The sequence below is a fragment of the Cryptomeria japonica genome, chromosome 11 (genome assembly GCF_030272615.1).
Source record: "Cryptomeria japonica chromosome 11, Sugi_1.0, whole genome shotgun sequence".
Taxonomy (NCBI): Eukaryota; Viridiplantae; Streptophyta; class Pinopsida; order Cupressales; family Cupressaceae; genus Cryptomeria; species Cryptomeria japonica.
Window position 1 is genome coordinate 455,561,599 of NC_081415.1, and position 26,489 is coordinate 455,588,087.

Consider the following 26,489-nt stretch of genomic DNA (forward strand, 5'->3'; position numbering starts at 1 on the left):
AAGCCTTAGGTTCTCAATTTTTGGTCTCATCCAGAAGCATGATATTGCTAATCTCATTATGAAAATCAATATATATTGTGCATGTCATCTTTAAAGAAGAGGAAATTATTTTTGAAACTACTAGAAACCATATAAAAGTAATGGAGTTACTACGTATAAGAAATGCTAGATATTATTTTCTTTCACATACATTCCTTGACTATTTGATATGGAAATAAATTTGTATTGATTTTTAGATATGTGTGATTTTAAGGATAGTAAATGAAAATTGACAAGTGTATCAAGGTTAAGGATGCATGATTGAATAATTCTTATATAGAATGTACTAAGGGTATATAAAGGATGTGAGTATCTCTAATTCCAAGAATGATTAATAGATGTATGAACAATATGACTTAATTGTTGGTCATGTTGTCTAACACACCTTGGACGCAAGTTGTTGTGTAGCTTTTACTCCCTCAATGTGACTATAATTAGCCACATAGTTTATGTGAAATTGGTTATTATGCTTGAAGCTTATTTTATTATTGATTGACAATTTTGAATTATTGTAAGGACTAGTTGTAAATGTTTAGAAACTAGTCACCAAAGATTTATTCCTTATTCTTCTCACGATTCTTTAACATTCTTTTTGATTTTTCTTTTTATGATTTAATGAAGGAATTTTGTTACTTTCCATTGAGATTTCTTTTAGTTTCTTGTGGTGACTAGATTTGTGTTTATTTTACAAGTCCTCTAATATGATTTCGATATCATGTTCAAATGTTTATAGATAGGTTGTTTAAGGGAGTAAATAGTGGAGAATGTGCCAAATTTGAATGAGTATTGAACCTTGGTTAGTATAAGTGATGATACCCTGGAATGGACTTGAATGTCCTTCCATACTTCGTGTTTAATGGTTGTTTATCAATATCTTATATAGAGTAATATAAACTTTAAAGCATAAGAGTTGGACTAAAGAGTGAAATAAATCCGAGATGGACCTTGTGCACTAGAAGACCGAATTATTAAATATTGCTCTATTTGCTAGGTATGTGAGGCATCTCATTGAAATATTTTCAAAAAAAAATAAAAAATAGTAAGCATTTAAAAAGATACATAAGGTATCTTTCTAAGATTAAATGGTTAACAAATTTCATTTCTAAATTATTTTTTCTCCTTGGGATATTTATTACCTTAGGACAATATGGAGAGTCAATTTCTCATATTCGTGAATTATGGTTGTGATGTTCCTACTTTACATAAGTAATAAAGATAAATTCCTTCTCATAAGATACTTTGGCCTGGTGTATTCAATTATGATATTTTGATCATGTGTTCGAACATTAGCTAAAGGAAAACATTCTCTTTGAGTCAAAGTAATTAAGGTCATGTATCATGACCTATTTGCTGAATTTGTTATGAGAAACATTATAACTAATATCATGTATTATACCTTATACTTTTTGCAATTAAGAGAGATTATATGTAGACATGGTAGAGTTTTCCCTCATATGACTTCTTGTGTAATGAAGTGATTACATGGTTTCACTTGAATTATCATATTGAATTATTCAAATTCTAGAATTTTAGAAATAAGAGGATTGAAATTAAGCCTTGTAAGGAATCCTGATATAGCTTGGCTTGTTGGATATTGAGAATACGACCACCTACATAAATGAAATAGAACAAAGTAAGTGGACATCCTTGTTTTGTGTAAATGATAAACTTTGAGATATATTGGAAATTTCATATGGAATGTGATGGGTGTAATGCCTAGGTCACATAATTAATGGTGATGAGATGGGCAGGATGCCTAGGTCACTTAAGGCAGTCAGAAAGATAAAATCATTAAACAAAATGAAGGCATAGTTTGATTGTAACTTGTTAATAATTAGCTCTTAACTAATGTTTTTGATGTGTAGGCAATCATAGCCTTAGACTATCTTTTTGTGATCACTATGTGAAAGGTTTGTAATCATCTTCTAACCTATAAAGTTAACATAATATTTTCAATCATTTTGGGCATAACCTCCTATAGATAGAAAATATGAATTTTCTTAAATTATAAATAAGTATAAATTGACTAATGAAATCTAATTGGATGAAGGATGATATAGTTATGAATTTAAGAGTGATATATGATACTCGTTCTCTGTAAATAATGTTTATTTTGCATATCTTTCTTAAAACATTAGTGTATAGATAATTATTGGTTGCACATTGTGACCTTACTAGAGAGATGTATTTTTCAGATGTGTATTATGACATTGGGATGATGTCTCTTCCTGGTGGGGAAGGATGTCATGACTTGACTTAGACCCTAGTTAGATTTACTTTACTATGCCAGATACTTATACTGTTGACATTTTACACGTAATTATTTGATTAGCTTTTTCATGATGTTAGATGGTATATTGTGGTTTAATGATATTAATGATGGTCAGTTATTTTATAATATCATTATTTAATTATGATGAATTATTATTTTCAATTATGATCATTAATGATATTAATGCTTTAATTAGGTTTTAAACCTGATAATATGAATAATGCATTTTGTTATCGTGATTTGACGACCTTTTGTTGAGTTGGAGTAAGTTGTAGGTTAATCATCGAAGGCAAACATATGACTAAGGAGGGGTTTTTCTAGCTCACTGGTAGCAACCTAAGTATTGGAACCTTATGCAAAGTACCCAATTAGATGAGCAATTAGTAAATTAAATTAGAGATTTTAATATAAAATGATAAAATAATATTATTAAAATAAAAATAAAATAATAATAAGGATAAATTATTAAATATACAAGTATTTAATATTACAATCAAGCTAGAAATTAATTATAATATAATTATTTAAAAGTGAGTAATTAAAAAAAATATAAGTTATTTGATAATTAAATTATAAAATAAATAAAAGCTATTTAAAGAGATAATATCTTGTAAATAATTAGAGGACTAATTTAAAAAAAAAAGGGATTAATTCAAGGAATTTATTAAAATATTAATTAATAAAATAATTTAAATATATATGTATAATCAAGATTATAAATTATATTTTCGACATGCAAGATACAATGCATGAGTAAATAGTAAGATAATAAATTTAGGGAAAATAAAGTGCTAAAAATATAGACGACATGCAAGGCATGATGAAAACTAAATAATCAAATTAGTAGATTATTCTCTTTAAAACTAAATCTTTAAAATCATGCTAACAAATTTGTGATTTAATTTAAGAATTATTTTGTGAGTTCTAATCATGCATTTTATAATTAAAAATTTGGTTTTATTTTTAGAACTTAATCATGCAATCAGTTAAATTTTATTTTTAGAGAATTTAATATTTATAAATATAGGGATAAATCTCTTATTTGATTCATTACAATTCCTTTTGAGCTTCTTGATTCGGGTAATTGCTATGAAGTCGACAAGGTAGATTAAAGAGATTGTATGAAATTGGGGAAACACTTGTGATTCTTCTTTCTCACAGCCAAGTTCATTTATTTTACATATTGTAACTGAGTCTTAATTTGATCTTTTCCTTTAAAATTTGTTGCTCAGAGTATAAGGCATTGACAATATTTCTAAGTTCTATGAAAATTTCAAAGAAATTGGGATGTGGGTTTTTAAGAAAAAACTGAAACATTACGACTGTATTTGGAAAGTCTTCATAGTGGTAAATTCTAACTTCAAGATTGATTTAAAAATTTTAAGAAAAGAATAAAAGCAATTAAATATTATATATATATATATATATATATTAAGAATTGATTTTAAATATTATATTAACTTAAATAGAGATTCTTAATTTAGAATTATTGAAAATATTAAAATTTAATTTTGATTTGAAGAAAATATATTATAAAGGGAAAATTTATAAAAATTTATAAAGAAAACATATAATAATATTATTCTGACATTAATCCGTGGAGGGTTAATTATTTTTCTGTCTATGAGGGATGATTATGGAATGAGAGTGCTTGTTATGGGCTAACCAGGGAAGGGTGATTTTCTTCACCTCCCCAATAGGGTAATGATGGTCATCATATTTATTTATTTATTTTTCTCCCTGCCATAACACATGCAGTTAGTTCAACCAGGATGGGTTGTTAGTTCTACATGATTACACAGGATTCCTTTACTACTAGTTGGTACCGGCTTGCTAAGATACTCTGTCGTGAGGGACGGGAGCTTATCAAGAGCACCGAGAAGCTTTATGCTTCATTTGGTTGGGTGGATAAAATGCCTAGGTCATATGCCTGTCATCCATTTTGCAAGAGGAGGTTATCCAGGTCAAATGGAGGTGACACATCCGGAGACAAAGAAAGTCAGAGATTCTAGATAAAATTTTATGTAATAATTAAAGATGTATATTTTATTTTATTGTAAAGACCAGAATGGTTGCATGTAGAAGTTATGAAAAAGGATCTATAAGGTAACCTGATGTAAAGCGACAAGAAGTCGCCATGTAATATAACTAACAAAAGAAAAGAAGAAAAAAGGCTACTAACATACTAACCCACTAACATGCATGATTTACTTTCTTAGAATAGTTTTCATTTATGCATGCATGCATGGTCATATTTAATTATCTGGTAGATTATTTTATTATGAGTTTTTGCATGTTAATTTAATCTGTAATAATTTCATGCATACGAATTATGCTACACATGCGCATACATAACTCGACATCTTAACTAATTATGGTTTGCATTCTATTCGGTCCTCATGCGTAATTTTAGTTTGTTATTTTTTTGCATGCACATTTAATTTCTACATGTTATTTATGAGTTGCATGGTTATTTAGTTACTTATCTATTACTTGCATGTTGATAATCATTTCTTTTGCATGCACAATAATGGTTAATTTAATTTTTAATTAAAACAGTGAGTTTAAGTTTGGTTTAACTAAGGTTAGGACAAGCGGGTCCTTACAAGAAGAAGGAGAATATTATGGAGAAAATTTTGCACCAGTAACAAGAATGGAAGGTGTTAGAACATTACTTGCATTTGCAGCTCATAAGAATTTCAAGGTATACCGGATGGATGTTAAGTTTGCATTTTTGAATGGGATATTGGAAGAAGAGGTTTATATAGAGAAGCTTGATGTTTATGCATTGATAGATACGGAAGATATGGTATGGAAATTTCATAAAGCTTTGTATGGATTAAAGCAGGCACCCAGAGCATGGTATGGATGACTTCATACACATCTATTGAAGATAGACTTATCTAGAACCAGTGATGACAACAACATTTATCTCAAGTATGAAGGAGGTGAAATAATGGTTAGTGAAGTATTTGTTGATGACATTATATTTGGAGGTAATGATGACATGAGCAATAGTTTTGCAGATGAAATGAAGACTGAGTTTGAGATGTCATTAGTAGGGGAAATAATTTTTTTTATAGGATTGCAGATACAACAAATGAAGAATGGTATTTTCATTACTCAATATAAGTATGCGAAAGAAGTTTTGAAGACTTTTGGTATGAGTAACTGTAAACCAGTTGGAACCCCAATGGTTACAAATTGTAAGTTGTTCAAGGAAGATGCATCTAAGTCTGTAGATGAAAAGAAATACAGGTCAATGATTGGCAAATTACACTATGTTGTTCATAGTCAACCGTATATTGCCCATGCAGTTGGTATAGTTGCTATATTTCAGAAGAATCCAAAGGAAGCACATCTGATGGCAACTAAGAGAATTTTTAGATATCTAAAAGGTACTATTGACTATGGGTTATGGTATCCATATGGTGGAAATTTTGATTCAAAGACATACACAGATGTTGTAAAAATAAGGCTAGTTTTGTGGAGTAGTAAAAATAAGAGTTGTACTTCACAATCTACTGCTGAAGCTAGGTATGTAGTAGCTTTTACGAATTGCACACAAGCTATTTGGATGAGACACATTTTGCAAGGTTTTAAGATGAAAATCTCAAGACCAATAAAGATTTTGTGTGATAATACAAGTGCAATAAATATTTCTAAAAATCATGTTTTGCACACAAGGACTAAGAACACTGAATTGAAGTATCACTTCTTGAGGGAAAAAGTTCAAAGTAAAGATGTTATCTTGAAGCATGTTTCTACCAAGGAGAAACTTGCAGATATCTTTACCAAACCTCTACCTAAGACCACTTTTGAGTATCTTAGAAGTCAATTGGGGGTTGTCCCTCTTCATGAAGTTAGTTGAGTATGACGTTGATTGCATCAGTCCTTGAATTACTTGTAGAATCTTACATGGATTGATGAAGAAGTGGATGTATTCCACAAGGGGAGCATCAAGTTGCAATATGTTGTTGAAGCTTAGTGAGAGTAGAATTACATGTTTTTACTTTCACTTTGGCATTATTGTCAAAGGGAGAGAAAATGTATGTGATTCAGGAGATGAATTATGTGTCTGATTAGGTGAACCAATGATAGGTTGAAGATGGACAGAGCAAGGTGAATACTTGGTAATGTAAACTAGGATTCCTATTCACCAATCTCAATAGCAATTAGAGGCTTTGATATTTATATTCCCATCAATGCCAAAGAGGGAGATTGTTGGCATTTTGCATATAGATTGCATTAATGATATGTTGTCATTAATGTCAATTGAATTGGTAATGGTATTCATGTTATTGCTGATGTTGTTGTTTTTGATATTGGCTAGTAACTGATAGGAAGAGCTTTGTGGAAGATGTTGTAAACTGGTATGTTAAGTTTGTGAGTTGACCTAGTAAACTAGTATAAAGGGTTAAACCTTTCTATGCAATATAACCAGTAAACCCTATCAGTTGTTAAACCTTAACCAATCAAGTTTGTTGGTTTATCATCTAATGAGCGGTAATGCTAGAGAAACGTGTGATCATTGTATGAGGATAAGTTCAGATTGTTTTGGCACATTTGTTTGCTGTATAGGGAATGAACAAAGTGGATTGCATCTAATGCATAATGCTTGATGAGTTACAAAGTCCAATGAAGTGGTGATCATGGAGCAGTTGGAATTTTCTTGAAGAATATGAAGAGATTGTTATGATTATTGACGGTCAAGATTGTACCAACTTGTTTGTAATCTCGATGATGAGAATTATGTTTTTGTTGTGTTACCGACCTAATTGATTTGTATTTAAGGCCGATGAAGTTGTTTGTAAAAGTTGTTGGCAAGATTGGCAGAAACCTGTTAAGTGTGTAGTTGCCTAATCGGTGAATGGATCTGCACTTTGAGTAAAGGTAGATTGAAGCTTTGTTAGGCCCAATATGGAAAGCTAATGTACTGAGAGGGGAGGGGTGAATCAGTACCTCAAAAGTTTTCTTGAATAATAATTTTACTATTATGTATAAACTAAATAGTGCAGTAACATAAAATAAAGTTAAAACAAATAGATAACAATCATACATGATTCACTCCAGAACACATATATTTTGGTTACGCAGAAACTCTTGGTTAGAGAGAAAAACTACGGTGGGGATGGCACCCACAACTTCACTACTACAATAATAAAGATGCTTGGTTAGAGCTACATGTTTAGCTATTTATGATAGCTTACCCTATTAGGAGTAACAAGATCTGTTAGATCTACCTTGCTAAAGGATTTCACAACATTTATTCTAAATGTTGCACCTAGTTAGAGGCTTTACAATTTATAGACTTGGTTAGAGTCTTTTACCTTGTTAAAGGTTTCTCTTTCAACTTCACAATATTACAATAAAATCATTACAAATATCTGCAACTTTACATCTGAAATGTTATAGTAGATTCTATGTGCTCAGCATAAGATTACCTTGCTTATAGCATACCTTAGTAACCCATATAGTAACTTGATAAACCCTTCTATTTACTCTATTCTTTGATTGTTCTCTAAAAACCTTCTCAGTGACCTCTATGTCTCTGTAACAGTCTTCCTTCATACATATATGCACACACCTTGCTCTTAATTCATGTTGTATAAATAGATCTCTTAAAATGGTGATCCAATTCATTGCTTCGATCTTACAAACAAGATTCCTTGATTGAATAAATAAACAAAATATTTCATTGGTTAGATTGTCCTTGTAATCATACACAATCTTCTAGTGCAATTTCCAATGTAATAACGATTAGATGTGCCTTGATCTTGTAACACGTTTTCATATGCATGTTCAGGTCCAATGTATTTGGTAACACATTTCACTCGGTGAATATCAACTCAGTGTGTCATCTTTACTACTTGGTAGTCTCAAAAAGATACTTGGTAGATGGCTCGGTGTATACTGTGTTCTGTAATCGACTAGACTGTGCATATTGACTTCTCTGTGTGTATACCGACTACATGATTCGGTAGTACTAACCGACTAGAATATATAGTATGACTTTGAATATAAAACTAATGGAAATTTGATAAGTAGTAACAATCTCCCCTTTTGACATTAGTTGAGATGTTTGACAAAAACTACTTTCAAAGAAATAACTCAAAAATTTATATACTCGCAAAATGACTACACTTGACAATATATACAATAGTCAATGAAATAGTATATTCAAATATACTCCCCTTATTAGTATACTATACATAACTCTGATTTGGTATGCTTGGTTCTGTGCTTGTGTGCTCTACTTGCTCTACATACTCTGTATACTTTGCTTGGTAAATTCCCCTTTATACAATACTCAAAACTGTATTATCAAAACTATATCACTCCCTAAATATGGTATATTACTCCCCTTATGTAGTATTACTCCCCTTTTTTGACAAACATCAAAAAATTAATTTCCAGTCGGGGGCGGTAACTGATCAAAAATAGATTTATACTTCTTTTGGGCATCAGTGAGTGCGATTGAGAGTGCATCCTTTACACTTTCCATTAAAGAATTTTGTGCTTGAATATCAACCAATAGTGATACTAAGCCATCAAGAGTGCTTCCCTCTTATGTAGTTGATAGGCGTGTAGCTCAGTTGATCTATTCTTGAACTGATGAGAGATGAGGAAGGAATAATGTTTGGAGGGTCATTATATCCATCCTGATCTTATGCTCTTCATTTCTAAGTTCTAACTATTGAGCCATGAGCTGTTGAAGCTTGGTATAAAAGTTCTAAACTAAATTAGGCTCGGTGGTCAGCTTAGTTGAGAGATCGGTGATCTCTTTCTCAATTGCAATAGTTTTATTCTTGATATCTTTAATGAATAAGGAAAATGTACAAAGTTTCTGAAATAAATAAAGAATATGCTTGAGTTGAGGGGACAACTCAGCAATGAATTTGACAAGCTTGACTTTTCCTATAGTGAGAGCTTTTTGTACCTCTTCAATCATTTTTGCAGTAAGCTCTTTATCTTTTATCTTGCTCAAGTACTCAAATGCATCAACTCCAGATGTTTCTATTTGATTAAGGAGTTCATCTAGTTGAATGTGGATGGCTGCATCGGTTGACACTGTAGCTGATGGTAGCATTTTTGTTAGTAGTGTCTTCACCTTCTGTAGTACTTTATTCTTCTTTTGAATGGCCATCTGTGTTTCTTGTTCGGCTTTTCCTTTGCATAGTTCACCGAAATCCGTAAGTGCTTGCCCCTTTAATTTTGAAATATCCATATTGGGTAACACTATTGGTTTAGTTAAATCAACTTTAAAACTATGCTTTTTCACTTTCTTCTCTTTACCTTTGGTTGGTTGTACCAAGACAATTTCTTGTGAGGCTTGCTAACCCTCAGTAGGTTGCTCGGTAGAGGCAACACTTTGGTTTGTTCCTGTAGTCGTTGTGGTGTCCTTGGGTGTCTTGGTACTCAGGGTCTCAACTGTAACATTTTCAGTGCTTGACGGTGCTTTGAGAGGTCTGATCTTTTGTTGTACCTTCTACTACTTCAAACTTGTGACCTTCAGTGCCTTGTGCTATATCTTTAGGAGCTTTGATAGAGACAGGTGGTTTGACTGGTGGATAAGGCTAAACTTGTACTATCATAGATTCACTAGATACAGGTTTTGCATAGGTAGTGCCTTCTATCATTTCCTGCTCTGGTGCTTCTGCATCCATGACATCTTCATCAATTTGAATAGTGTCAGTCAGGTCTTGCTTGGTAGCATTAGGACCTTGCTTGGTGACATCAGGATCTTGCTTGGTGACATCAACAATTTCAACTTGAGATTGTTCATCGACATCTTTTCATTTGAAGATTTCCTGCCATTTGGCTTTTGACTCATTTTCTACATCAATGTATAGCCCATTCATTAATTTTAAGGCTCTCTGTTTGACAAGAAATTTATAATTGTAGGTTGTCAAATTCTCCTTTATTTCTGCTACAGACATATTAGGAAATAGATGGACTAGACTTCTTTCTCTAATTTGTTTCTCTGAGTCCATTGCATATTTCCACCTATTATCAATATGTAAGTACAATTCACTCGGAAGTGACTTTACTAGTTCTAATGGAGCTAGCTGAAACTTTAGAAGTGTGCAAATGACAGCTTCCTCAATTTGTCGCTTCTCATCATTATTCCTAGTCTCATACTTGAAATATCTAAATCCTACAAATCCACCATATTCTTTAAGATTGGCACAAAAGTTTTCAACACTATGAATATTTACCTTCTTGCTTTTTACAATCTAAAATTTGTTGGCATCTTCTGATTCTGTATCACTAGACTCTTTTGCCAGAATGAGTCTCTGAGTAGATTTATTGTAGGTTTTGGTTACCTTGGGAATAGTAACACTCTTTTGTTTCTTACTCGATGATGCAGCTGATGCTCTAGTGTTGGGTCTCTTTGTTGGTGGAGTCGGCAGGCCCTTTGTAGTGTCTAGTTTCTTTCTTTTGAAAACTTTACCCTTAGGCAACTCGGTACTCAATTTTATATCTGCCTCTTGAGCTTCAAATTCCTCTTTAGTAATGGCAAGAGTGCCTTTGATAGGTGTAGAGGAGGATTCTTCTCTGAATTTCTCAGATAAAACCTTTATCATCTTTGTAGCCTTTCTTGTAGCTTTAGGTACTACAATGCTCATTTTCACCTTTTCTTTAACTTCTTCATAAGTTCTGTATCTCAGTTCAATAGCATGCCTTGGCAGTGTAAGATATGCATCAATTTGTTGTTGAGTAATATCATAGTCAATCTCGTAACCCATTAGTGGCAAAGATTGAGTCCTAGGTTCTACAACATTCACATAGCAGTAATCGGTGTCTACCTCAAAACATATATCATCCTTATATTTCTCTACCAACTGTGGTGGAATTCTGTACCTGTTGTGCATCTTTTCTTGAAATTTGTTGAAGTAGTCATCCATGATATCATTAAAATTATCTCCCAATTTCTTGATAAAGTCATTAATTTAATGGGTGATAGGTCGGTGTAGCTCCCAAACTACTTTACCGACTGAGGGAAAGAACTTCTTAAAGTAGAAAAACATGCATACAAGAAGTGAACCAAACTTCAGTGTATTTGTCGAGTTGTTCTTTTTCGGCTTCCTTATTGTGTTCAGGTTCTCAAACAAGTTCTTCAATAACACTTCACATAAATCTACTTTCATTCCCTTTTTCACTATTTTGTAGGCTAAGTCAACTGCTGCACAGGGTACACTGTTTTCCCTTGCTGATTGGAAGAAACAGTAACCAATTACTCTAATTGCAAATTTAAGTTCTGCATCAGTGACATTATTCAGTTTCAGTCCTCGGTAATCAGATTCTACTCCAGTTAAACTGATTAACTCCTTCTATGATATCATTTTTTGTGCTCGTGCATGATCATAGATAGGATATCTGGTGATCACATGAATGATTTCCTTAGTGATTTTGAATGGTTGCTCTTCTAGCCACATAAAATCATCATGAACTCTGCTTAGAACAAACTTAACCCACTAGGGTTTGAATACACAGGGATAGGCTAGGGCTTCAGTTAATCCCTTGATTTTGATATGCTCATACTTGCTATCCATTTTGTCATCGGTACATAGCTCAACATATGTGTCACAAATCTCAACATGACCGAGTTCTTCAACACGGTATTTGGTGAAGAATCTAACATCTTCGACTAACAAGAGTCGATCCGGGATGAGTGAAAAGGTAGTTTTGTCATCTAGTTTAGAGGCGACTTTAGGAGTCAAGGTGTATTTCAGAGATAGCTTCTCCAAATTCTTGACAACTATGGGATCTTGGATCTTAGGTGCAATTTATAAGTTCCAGATAAAACCTAGCAAACTATCCTTAGGGTTTAACAGTTTACAAACGGCAAATGATTCACACTTGGTAGATAGTAGCAATTTGACAAGATCGGAAAACCATCTTAACAATGATGGGATTTGATGTAAATAACTTGGATTCGCTTTGAATGAAGTTGGATCGCCTTGATTCCCTCTACTCTGTTCTCTTGAAAACTTTGGTGAATGAAAATGACCATGAAAATACCTTTAAGTACACAAAAATACCTTATCAGGCTCCGTACGGGTTTGGTCAAAACATAAAATGCACTCGGTTTACCTTTAACTGATTTACTCTCTTTTCTTTCATTTTAACCAAGTAACCAAATTTCCTTGTTTACCGACTTGACAAACTTTCTGTAAAGTACTTTTGATAGAATTTCAAACTTACTAATGTATCTTAACTATGCAGATTTTGAATTTTGTACATAATAGAATAGGACCTGTTATGATTTAGCCTTTAGAGAATGCAGTCCCTTCATACCTTTGCTGATTAATTTGGAATAGGTGCACCTAACTTGGTAGGTAAGGTGCTTTCTTCATCTGACATGATTTCCTTCTTTTTCCAAATCATCTTGAATTTTTCTTTTATCTCTTCAGTGTCTCCTCTAGGTTGATCTCTGCAATCTCCAGCTAAATGTCCAACTTTGTGATAGTGAAAACATGTCATACCAGGATTTCTCCATGATCTTCGGTTGTTCTTTCCAAATCTTATAAAATATTTGGCACTTATATGTCCATATCTTCCACAACATTCACACCATATCCTTGTATTGTAATCCCATGGTACTACTGCATATTGTCGGTAAGGATTTGTGTGAGTTCAGTAACCACTAGTGTTTGCTCGGTGTGCAGACTACATGTGATTCTTTTGCTTAAACTAGCATTTCTCGGTACTATGTCCATATCTGGCATATGTTGGCAGTATGACCTTGATTTCCACAGTAGTAGCAAATAGGCTTCTTCTTTTTGATTTTATTCCTATTTCCAGCTTGCTTTGATGATTCTCCTCTCTCGGTAGTATGAATTCCTTTCTTGGTAGAGTCTTTTCCTTTGTAACTGAGTCTTGCATCTTTGTTGGGTCTTCTTGTATTCAGTTGCTCATCCAACATCTTTGATGCTTCATAACTCTTCTTCAATGTTTCTTTGGATTTCTTCTCTATTTCAAGTTCATTGATCAATCTTGATACTTCAAGTTTCAATGCTTGATTCTCATCATTCTTCAGAATTGCTTCATGATGTGCATAACCTAGTTGATCTGTCATATTTTGTTGAATCCTAGTCAACCTTATGATTTCATCATTCTTATCAGATACTAATACTTCAAGTTGTTGTTTCTCTCTCTGTAGATCTCTTGCTTTATCCTCAACTGTCCTCAATGCATCTAAATTTTCAGTCATCTATGTACTAAAATGTTCATGTTCTCTTTTCATTGCTTTTAGTTGATTAGCCAATGCTTTGTTCTTTTCTTTCAATGCTCCAATCATTTCTTCAGATATAATATTCTCAGATGATGTCTCAATTTGTTCCACTAACTCTTGAGAATCCTGCAAGTCATTAGATAATCTTCTTCTTACTTTCTGAGATTTTTGCATTTGCCTTTGCATGTCTACAATCACTAGATTTGTATGATCCAACTCTTCTTGCAGATACACAATCCTCTGAAATTGTTTATAGCCTTCCATTGATAAGATCTTTCTCTTTAGGTAGTTAAACCCTTTTCCAAGATTGAAGCTCTGATACAATTGTTAGGCCCAATATGGAAAGCTAATGTACTGAGAGGGGAGGGGTGAATCAGTACCTCAAAAGTTTTCTTGAATAATAATTTTACTGTTATGCATAAATCAAATAGTGCAGTAACATAAAATAAAGTTAAAACAAATAGATAACAATCATACATGATTCACTCCAGAACACATATATTTTGGTTATGCAGAAACTCTTGGTTAGAGAGAAAAACTATGGTGGGGATGGCACCCACAACTTCACTACTGCAATAATAAAGATGCTCAGTTAGAGCTACATGTTTAGCTATTTCTGATAGCTTACCCTGTTAGGAGTAATAAGATCTATTAGATCTACCTTGCTAAAGGATTTCACAACATTTATTCTGAATGTTGCACCTGGTTAGAGGCTTTATAATTTATAGACTTGGTTAGAGTCTTTTACCTTGTTAAAGGTTTCTCTTTCAACTTCACAATATTACAATAAAATCATTACAAATATCTGCAACTTTACATCTGAAATGTTATAGCAGATTCTATGTGCTCAGAATAAGATTACCTTGCTTATAGCATACCTTGGTAACCCATATAGTAACTCGGTAAACCCTTTTGTTTACTCTGTTCTTTGACTGTTCTTTGAAAACCTTCTCGATGACCTCTATGTCTCTATAATAGTCTTCCTTCATACATATATGCACACACCTTGCTCTTAATTCATGCTGTATAAATGGATCTCTTAAAATGGTGATCCAATTCATTGCTTCGATCTTACAAACAAGATTCCTCGAATGAATAACTAAACAAAATATTTCATTGGTTAGATTGTCCTTGTAATCATACAAAATCTTCTGGTGCAATATCCAATGTAATAATAGTTAGATGTGCCTCGATCTTCTAACATGTTTTCATATGCATGTCCAGGTTCAATGTATCTGGTAACACATTTCACTCGGTGAATATCAACTCAGTGTGTCATCTTTACTACTCGATAGTCTCAAAAAGATACTCGGTAGACGGCTTGGTGTATACTGTGTTCTATAACTGCTTTCTTCTGTAACCGACTAGATTGTGCATACCAACTTCTTTGTGTGTATACCAACTGCATGATTTGGTAGTACTAACCAACTAGAATATATAGTATGACTTTGAATATAAAACTAATGGCAATTTGATAAGTAGTAACAAGTTTAAAACGATTTGATCAAGCAAATGTAGTGCTATTCAAACAAATCAAGAAAACCTGTTGTTTTCTAACAATTACAACAGAAGTGAAATCCCTTAACTGAGTAAGCTCTAATAAGGTTGGTTACTTATTAAATCCTCTAACAAGGTGGTCCATTATCTTGGATTCTTAAATCCTCAAGAAAGGTTACTCCTAATAGGGTATTGTGCTTTTCATCAAGGTATATTTGTAAATCCCTTAATCGAGTGATTCCTAACCAGAATTAGTTCTTAATAGGACTTATTGTAAAGCTTTAATAGGCTTGGCTCCTAATAGAGAGAACTTCAGAAAAGTTTAGATAGCTATCCATGTGAGTCTCATCTCACCATGGTTTTTACGTATTTGGGTTTTTCACGTATAAATATTTGTATCAAGTGGTGAATATTTTAGTGGTTATGATCTTATTTGTTGATTTGTTTAACTTTTGATAAGGCATAATAACTAGAAGCATTGAGAGATGGATATGTTGGGATATGATTAAGCATTGTTGATGTTTACAAGATTTGAGTTGTTTACTATTAAGTTGTCATAACAATTCAACTTGCTGATGTCAATTATTCTTATGAATATTGATCTTGACTATGATATGTTTAGTTTGTGTGATTGAATTTGAGTTTGGGAACTCTGTATCAATTTTTTAGTATATTGATTCACCCCCCCCTCTCTCAGTGTTCTACCACATACTTATTCTTTCATCATACCATCACAGTGTGCCCTTCTGCAAGTGCAAGCCCCTATTATTTGTAATATCTTTGCATATGGCTAGTGAACTGATATTGTGGGTCACAAATCCCACCATGATTTTGCCTCATTGAAGTTTTCCACGTATAAATTATGTGTGTTATGGTGTTCATTTATGTGGATGTCTTATTTATTTCTTTTTATATGTTTATTTGTTTACTGGTTTATATATGCATGGTAACTATTGATACCAACAAAACACTGATTCACCCCCCTCTCTCAATGTTCTTGGATCCCAACAAAAAGTCTTTGTTCTGCATTGAAGAGTGCATGGTGGTGTCTAAAATTGATCCACAAAAGTCACCTCTAGAGTAATGACATCTGAAAACTAGTGGTTGGAAGAAAATCTGACCAAGATCGAGTGCCAACTGAGAAACTAATGTCCTTAAACAATGGGTCGACAACCATTGTGCACATAGAAACTACATGCTAATGACCACTCTGAACTTGAACCTTCACCGTTGATCAAGAGGTCTCGTGTGCAAATGGACGTGCAAGATCTCTCCATGTAAGCACATTCAAAAGCCAACAAAAGATTAAAACATCACCATTGGATCGAGATTTATGAAGATCCAACGATCGTTGATAGCAGACGTGGCACCCAAGTCTACACTTCCTTCACTATTTTTGACCACTAAGTGGCCCTATATTCATACCTCATAGCATGTCCATGGGTCTATCTTTACTCCATGAGATAAGCCTCTCTGTGCTCCTACTTCTTTTCTTATCATGCAGGTCTCTTTTACTATCAGTTCACCCCTGCAAGATAAGCCATTATCTTTATTTTTTCATGTCGTCTTATCCTGCAACATCCTTTTTTGTCTCTATTTACCCCATGGGATTAGCCATTTGAGCTTTGCTATAACACTTCCTTACCCCATGGCATGTAATTGCTGCCATAGAGACCTTATGGGATAAGCCAAAAGTCCTCCCACTATCGACCATCCTTATCCTACAATGCTATGCACTCCTTCATTTTACCTCATGGGATAAGGTCCCATTGGTTTCACCTTTATTTCCTTATCTTGTGAAGACACGTGAGATAAGGAAGTCATCTTTTTCCTTGTATCTATAGTTCTCTTATCCCATGACCTGTCTTGAGTCTTTTCTTCATCTTACGGGATAAGCATTTGATTGTCTTTTTTATTCTTATCCCACAACCTAATTTTCTAACCATTTCCCCCTTATGGGATAAGAGAAAGCCTTTTGATTTTTTTGTCAATTCCTTATCTCGTGAACTATCATTGTTGCCCTTTGTTCCTTGTGGGATAAGGGTGAATGCCTTGTTGTCATTGAGAAAAGACTGCCATCGGCAAGTGAGATGAAAAGGGGAAACCAGCCTACCTTTGAACATCTAAACCTCCAGCCAATAGACTTAAGTGAGTTGATTGACCAACCCAATCCACTCAAAAATAGAATTAGAGCCCTACCGCTACAGGTTCTCAACAAGGAAGAGTTCTTAATGCAAAGGCTATGTAGGCACGCATAACACGCAGGTTATGTAGGAAAGCATCTCTCAAACTAGACCCTAAGTTGATAGAAAAAGGTCAACATTTTGGTGACTCAAAGGGGGCTCTAAGCCTTCTTAGGGAAAGACTAGGTGTCTTGGGGAATTCATTGGGCATGAATGAAAGCCTTGAAGAAAAAGACAATCTTTTCCCCTATAAAATGTCAAAATTTGCCATTCTAAAGAATAGCCCATGCGCACGCACTTGTTGGAAAGAAGAAGAACATAAATTATAATATTTACAATAGAAGATGCAACATCAACTCTTAAGTGCGTGATTTAAGGTGAATCTCATTCACTACAATGGTGAGACTTTCCCCATTCAACCTAGCTAACTTGAAAGCATTAGCCTCCTTGCAGCTTGTAATCACATAGGGACCACTCTGTTGATATGTGGCGACTGATCAGAAAAGTACTGTACACTTGTTTTTGCCATTTTATGTTGATGAAAACTAACATTGTAATAAAACCCTAAAAAGGTCGACTTTGTTTGTTGCCCTAAAAATGCATGTTATAAGCGGCTGGGATGCTTAAGACATTGTAAGGTTGATGTACTATTTTTGCTCGATAATAAGAAATATTGGATGACTGTGTATGGTGGACGTAACCCATTTTGGGTGAACCATGTTAAATATTTGTGTTATATGTGTCCTATTTTATTTCTTTATCTTTTGTATTTAAATCTGCATATAATTGTTAGTTCATATTTGCTTCGAATCTGCTTGAAACCCTAACAATTGGTATAAGAGCAAGGTTTTCTATAAATTAGCAGGACTTTCATATTTGAGTGGGAGCAATGGAGGATTCCAAATTCAAGGTCAAAAATTTTAACGACCAGAATTATCAGTTATGGAAAATGCAAATGGAAGATTACCTGTATCAAAAGGATTTGTGGCGGCCGTTGGAAGGAAAGGAAAAGAAAGTGAACACAATATCAGATGAAGAGTGGGACATTTTTAGATAGAAAGACACTGGGATGCATTCAATTGTGCCTTTCACTGTCTGTAGCTTTCAATATAATAGAAGAAAAAATGATTGTAGTTTTGATGGTGACATTGGCTAAGTTGTATGAGAAACCCTGGGGTTTGAATAAGGTATTTCTTATGAAGCGTTTGTTTAATTTGAAAATGAGTGAGGGAGGATCTGTAGCAGAGCACTTAAATGAATTTAATACAATTACTAGTCAATTGTCTTCGGTAAAAATTACCTTTGCAGAAGAGGTTAGGGCTCTCTTGATTTTATGTTCTTTGCCAGAAAGTAGGAATAGCTTGGTTATGGCTGTAAGTAACTTTGTCTCTAGTAAAAATACTTTGGTATTTGATGATATTGTTGGTGCTATCCAAAGCAAGGAAATGCAAAGGAAAAGCATAGGTGAGACTCCAACATCATCAAGTAGTGTTTTGAATGTGGAGAATAGAGGAAGATCAAAGGAAAGAGGAAAAGGCCCTTGGAATGAGAAGTCACGAGGGAAGTCAAAGAAAGGATGCTCTCTATCTAAAGGAAAGAAAGATTGCTGGTACTGCGGAAAGCCTGGTCATCTAAAGAAAGACTGTTGCTCTCAAAAAAATAAAGGAGACAAAAATGAAAATGACAGTAAGGAAGCTAATATTGCAAGTGATACTTTACAAGATGCTTTAATCTTACTTTACAAGATGCTTTAATCTTATGTTTGGATAACATTAATGATTCCTGGGTAATAGATTCTGGGGCTTCATTTCATGCTACACCCCATAGAAAATATTTCTAGATTATGTTCAAGGTGATTTTGGATAGGTATATTTGGGTGATGATGAGCCCTGTCAAATTGTTGGAAAAGGAAAGATAAAGATCAAGTTGCAGAATGGAAATGATTGGTTTCTGCAGGAGGTAAGATATGTTCCTAACTTAAGAAGAAATTTAATTTCTGTAGGGCAACTAGGTAGTGAAGGTTGCATAGTTACCTTCTCAGACAATATCTGGAAGGTCACTAAAGGATCATTAGTAGTAGCTAAAGGTGAAAAGGTAGGCACATTATATCTCTATACTGGTGACACTTACTCTACCTTAGCTGCTACAGATAAAGTTACAGCAGGGACAACAACAATAGATGTTGCAAGAACAGATTCGATAATGTGGTGCCATAGGCTTGGGCACATGAGTGAGAAAGGGATGAAAATCCTTCACTCCAAAAATCTATTGCTAGGACTAAAGAAGATTGATTTAGAGTTCTTTGAAAACTATGTTTATGGCAAACAGAAAAGAGTCAGATTTATCAAGGTTGGGAAAGAGAAGAAGAGTGAGAAGTTAGAGCTTGTGCTTTCAGATATATGGGGACCAACTCAGGTATCATCTCTTGGTGGCTCTTGTTATTATGTTATTTTTATTGATGACTCAACCAAAAAACATGGGTATATTTCCTAAAACAAAAATCAGACATTTTTGAAACTTTTAAGAAATAGAAAGCTTTGGTTGAGAATGAGACAAGAAAAAAGTTGAAGTGTCTCAGATCGGATAATGGAGGTGAGTATTGTAGCAAAGCATTTGAAGATTACTACTCCTTAAATGAGATTCAAAAGTAGAAGATAGTTCCAAGAAATCCACAAGAAAATGGTGTGTCAGAGAGAATGAATAAGACTATCATGGAATGCGCGAGGAGCATGAGATTGCATGCTGGATTGCCCTTACATTTTTGGGCAAATGTTGTACATACTGTTGTCTATTTGATAAATAGAGGACCTTCAACCCCTTTGGATGGTGGTATTCTAGAGGAGGCATGGACTGGTAAAAAGGTAAATTATTCTTTTCTGAAAACCTTTGGTTGTGAAGCTTGTGTCCATGTTGATAAAGAAAATAGAACCAAGCTTGATGCTAAATCTCAGAAATGTACCTTCATTAGATATGGGATAAATGATTATGGCTATCGGTTATGAGATTTTGAAAATAAGTAAATAACTAGAAGTAGAGATGTTATATTCAATGAGAAGGTTATGTATAAAGAACAGATGCAGGAAAAGAAGCATGAATAGGACAAGCAAGAATATGTGGTGTTGGATGAGATTCCTAAAAATGAAATGCCACAGGTACCTGATGCTCAGCAACAACATAATGTCCCACAAACTACTGCAAGTGTTAGACGTTCTACGAGGTCAAGTAGACCCCCTAAAATATTTTCTCCTTCTTTGTATTATATATTATTAACTAATTCTGGTGAACCAGAAGAATATGAAGAAGCAATGCAGGTGGATGCCAAACAACAGTGGGAGCTAGGCATGAAAGAGGAGATGGACTCCTTGATGAAAAATAAGACTTGGGACTTAGTCCCTTTACTTGTAGAGAAAAGAGTCTTGCCTAAAAAATGGGTTTATTGGCTAAAGGAGGATGAAGGAGGTTAGAAAAGATATAAGGCCAGACTTGTGATAAAAAGTTTTGCACAGAAAAAGGGTATAGATTATGATGAAATATTTTCTCCAGTTGTAAAAATGACTTCAATTAGAACTGTACTTAGTCTTGGAGTTGCAGATGATTTACATTTTGAACAATTAGATTTCAAAACAACTTTCCTCCACAGAGATTTGGAGGAGGAAATTTACATGTTGCAACCATAGGGATATGAGGTCAAAGGTAAGGAGAACTTGGTGTGCAAGTTGAAGAAAAGTTTGTATGGCCTAAAGCAAGCACCCCGACAATGGTATTTAAAATTTGATAGTTTCATGGCTGAACACAGTTATCATAGATGTCATTCTAATCATTGTGTATATTTTAAGAGATAGGATAATGGCAATTATATTATCCTATTGCTTTATGTTGATGACATGCTTGTTGTTGGGTCTAACATGCAACACATAAATGATCTTAAATAGAAATTAGCTAGGTCATTTGCTATGAAGGATTTGGGTGCAGCTAAGAAAATTCTTGATATGAGGATTACACGGGACAGGAAAAATAGAACCTTGAATTTGTCCCAAAGTGAGTATATAAAGAAGGTGTTGAAAAGATTTAACATGTAGGATGCAAAAGTAGTTAGTACACCTTTGGCTAGTCATTTCAAATTGACTAAGGAGATGTGCCCAAAGGCATAGGAAGAGGTAAATAAAATGTCTAACATCTTGTATTCATCAGCTATTGGTAGTCTGATGTATGTAATGGTATGCACAAGGCTAGATATTGCACATGCAATGGGAGTTGTGAGAAAGTTTATGATTAATCCGAGTATGGAACATTGGAATGTTGAGAAATGGATTCTTTGGTATTTGAAAGGAACTACTACGAAGGCATTATGTTTCAAAGGATCTAACGCTACTCTAAGTGGATTTGTTGACTCTGATTTGGTAGGTGATATTGATTCACGAAGGAGTACTACAAGGTATGTTTTTACTATAGGGGGAATTGTAGTCAGTTGGATTTCTAGGCTGCAAAAGGTTGTTGCACTTTCAACCACCGAAGCTGAGTATGTTGTTGCTATAGAAGCCAGCAAGGAGATGATTTGGTTACAATGTTTTCTGGAGGAATTGGGTCAAAAAAAGGAGGATCACCCATTGTATACCGATAGCTAGAGTGCCATTCATCTTGCAAAGAACTCTGCTTTTCATTCAAGGTCAAAGCACATTTAGCTCAGGTACCACTTCATCTGGCCTGTTTTGGAGGAAGGTCAGTTATGACTTAAGAAGATTCACACAAGTGAGAATCTTGCCCATATGTTCATGAAGGGAGTTCCATAGGAGAAGCTAATTTCTTCATTAGTTTATGTTGGTCTTCTTGATTGATAATTATGGATTTTATACTAGTCAAGTCCCAGTGTTTTATCTAGTGGATGTTACAAGTATAGTGTTGTCATCTAGTATTAGTCTCCAAGTGGGAGATTGTTGATATGTGGCGACTAATCAAAAAAGTACTATACACTCATCACGTATTCTCACCAGGGTATAGTACTGAGTGTATAGTACTTTGCTGATTAGTCGAAAAAAAATTTGACATTTTTTTGTTGATGAAAACCGACATTGTAATAAAACCCTAAAAAGGCTAACTTTTTTTGTTGCCCTAAAAATGCATGTTATAAGTGGCTGGGATGCTTAAGGCATTGTAAGGTTGATGTACTATTTTTGCTAGATAATAAGAAAGATTGAACGACTGTGTATGGTGGATGTAACCCATTATGGGTGAACCAAGTTAAATCTTTGTGTTATCTATGTCCTGTTTTATTTCTTTATCTTTTTTATTTAAATCTGCATATAATTGTTAGTTCATATTTGCTTCGGATCTGCTTGAAACCCTAACACACTCCATATTGCATCAAATTTTGAGTTTTTCCCAGGTTTTTCTCTATCAACATCCCATTTTAGGACAAAATCTCTGACTTGGAAGGTCACAAAAATGGATTCCTTGTCAAAATGTCTCTTCACCTATCCCTGATGTACATTTAAAGTCTACTTGGCTTTCTCCCCGACCTCTTCAAGCTTTGTAAGTTCAACATACCTTACTGACAAGGCATCCTTTTCTAGGAGCTCCAACTAATGTGCCAGGTTCAGGGATGGAAACTCAAGGGATAGAGGGAGCCTAGCTTCCCTTCCATATACTAGCATGAAAGGTGAGTTTCCTAAAGCTCTCTTGGGATTAATTCTACAACCCATAGGGTTGTTCCCAACTTGAGGTGCCATGATCTTTGATTGTCTTCAAGAGTCCAATTGATGATTCTAATGAGATTTTTGTTAGAGGACTCAGCTAATCCATTTCCCTAGGGATAGTAATTTGATGATATTTTTAGGAACACATCATGCTGGATTGCCCACAAACTAATCTGAGATCCCACAAAGGCCTTGACATTGTTTGATATGATGGTTGAAAGGGCTCCAAATCTAGTTGCAATCCCTTCAAGGAATTGAATCACTAAATTTTTTAATTCCATCTATCAAAGCAACAACCTCTGTCCATCTTGTCAAATAGTTTGTGGTAGCCAAAATCCACTTGTGACCTGCACTTGACATTAGATTGATAGGGTCAATGAAATCAAGCCCCCATTGTAGAAAAGGTTGAGCTGAAGAGGCAGAGCTGCTAATCTCTACTTTCCTGCAAAGAGTGCACTCTTTGTACTATCTAACCCATTTGTGAGAATCATTGAATAGATAAGTCTAATAATAACCTACTTGCATGATCTTCATAGCTATAGTTTTCATTGAGAAATGGCCATGAAAGGGCCCATTATGAAATTCCCCTAATAGCATGTCCATCTAGTTTTGATGTATGCACCTTAGAAAGACACCACCCACTAAGGCATAGGGGACAGGAAGCAATCTGAGATACGTTCTCTTGGTTCTATCAAAGTGGGAATGATAGCTACCATCTTTTAGGAAGATAGACATAATTTCCAACCAACCAATTTACGCTTCCCCTGATTATCAACCTGTTCTTCTTCCTATAGCAAGAGGGAGTTCTCTGAATCTTAAAATATGAATTGAACTACTCACATAGTCCTCTTCCCCTCACTAACCTGGTAATTTTGATGTCAAGGTCATACTCCATGACCATAGTGATCCATCTAGCTCTCTTCTCACCCATATCCTTATTAAGAAGGGAGTCCTTAATAGTGGGATGTGGAACTAGGAGCTGAATCTTGTTGTTTGAGAGCATGTGTCTAAAATTTTTTAGTGCTCTCACAATTGTGATGACTTGTTTTTGCACATAGTTGTACCCGAGTTGATAGTATTTTAGGCCTTCACTGAAAAAAAATATGGATCACTCCAAATTATCCCGATTTAATTGTGTTGGGACACCAGATATGCTAGATTCTCCTCCCAAGGTGTAAAGGATGAAATCCTTCTCATAGTTTCTATTTACTAGGGTAGGAGCTTGAACAATGTCCTGTTTGATCTGATCAAAGCCTTCCTTCCCTTCCTTAGTTCATTTGAAGGTCGGGTCCTTCTTTAGTATGGCTATGAGAGGCTTAACCAAAGTTGCAAGGTTTTGGATAAACCTTTTAACAAAGTTGATTCTTCCAAGGAAGCTTTGAAGTCCTTTCTTGTGATGTGGAAGTGGAAGAGACAATGGCTTCCACTCTTTCGGTCTATAACCAGACCATATTTGGATATAATGTGTCCAAGTAGTTTTCCCTGATCAGTGGTAAATACACACTTTCCAGGGTTCAAGGACACACCATATTCCCTACACTTTTTGAAAACTTTCTCAAGATAAACAAAGTGGTATGCTGCATGCTTGGAGTATAGAGTAATATCATCAAGATATACTAGTACAAATTCTGCTAATTCTCCCTTAAAAGCCATATCCATGGCTCTCTGAAAATTTGCACCTGCATTTGTTAGTCCAAAGAGAATTTTACAATATGTGTAGGTGCCCCATTTAGTAGTGAATGTAGTATTGTATTGGTCAGATTCTTGGACTAAGATTTGGTTATAACCTGAGTATCCATCCAAGAATGAAAATCTTTCTGAGCCTCTAACTTCGGTTAAAATTTGTTTCATGGAAGGGAGGCGATAATGGTCCTTAAGGGAGGCTCTATTGAGATCCCTAAAGTCTACACACAATCTGATTTCCCCATTTTTCTTCCTAACCAGAACAAGATTGGCTACCCAAGAAGAATGTTTAATTGGAAAATTAATGCTAGATTCTATAAGCTTGGATAGCTCTTTCCTCATCAAAGTCTCAATCTTGGGATTTATAGGCCTTTTCTTTTTCTTGACTGGTTTAGCATTAGGATCTAACTCTATGGTATGTTGAGCTAGGCTAGGATCAAACCTTATTAGATCCTCATAGGTAAAAGAAAAAGTATCATTATACTCTTGATAGAGATTAACAAAAGTATTTTGATCTGATTGGGAACATACCTTTCCCAAATTGAGATCTTTTTCTTCTGCCATGGCTATTGATGTGTAGTCTCCTTTCTTGGAAGCCAGGTTCATTGCTCTCTCCTTCATTTGATCATCATGAATGAAGATCCCCTCCAAAGGTGACCAATCCCTTGGGAAGCTTGTTAGATATGACCTGCATGATTTGATATCCATACTGGTCCTATAGCATGCCTTGCTTCCTATGGGATAAATTTGCTTCATCCTACATGAAGCTCATAATCTGCTGATCAGAGTCTTATCACTTCATGCAGATTTAGCCATGTCATCACCATCTTACAAACATAATATAATAAACCTCCAAACTCAAAATATTTATCGATTATGAGATTTGAATACCGGTTCTTAAACCCTACAACAACCCTATAGAAAATACATCAGTCAATCACAAACATGACTTCTAGTAGCCAAAATATGATGCAATTTTGGTCATAACCTCATTACAATGTTACAAACACACATTCCAAACCACAACACCAAATTCCTCATTAATCTCAAGATCCAATTACTAAAGCATAACATAGTTTCATATTTACCAATTAAAGTCATATTTGCCAGTTAATCGTCAAATACATTCCATAGCTTTCTAATCAATCATAGATGACTTAAATAACATGATAGAACAATATAGCCATAGTTGCAATTAATGACAACACAAACCGATGATCAAGTCATCAAACAACATATCAACTATATCATCACCAACAGTCCTTATACTGGTTCATCAATATCATCCGTAATTATGCCAATATGCCAACATTTTCCTGCTTTGGCATTGATGGCAATACTAAAAAACCTCATCATGTTGAATTGAACTGATATGTTTTATACTTTCTCATCCTTCTCAACATCTCCTCTTCTATCGGTTATCAATTTCTTCTTCTCATGGCTGATCTTCAACTAATTCTTCTCCCCCTTTGACAACAATGTCAAAGGTGCCAATACCTTTGTTGTCTTCATCTCTATTGTCGCTATCTTTGTTTATCTCATCATAGCTACTTCCCCTGAGGAGTAGCCCACTTCACATCAATCCAAAATTGAAAGATATTCAATGAATTCACCAGATTGATGCATCACCAGCATCTTAGTTGATCTTGTGCAAGGGTACAACCCTTAATCTACCTCTGATATATTCAAAGATTGTCTTAGGAAATAGTTTAGTGAATATATTTGATAACTACTCTTTGCTAGAAACATACTCCATTTTTACTTCCTTCTCCTATACTCTTTCCCTTAGAAAGTGATACTTCAACTCAATGTGCATTGTTCTTTCATGTAACACAAGATTGTTTGAAAGATTAATAGCACTAGTGTTATCATGATGAATAGTC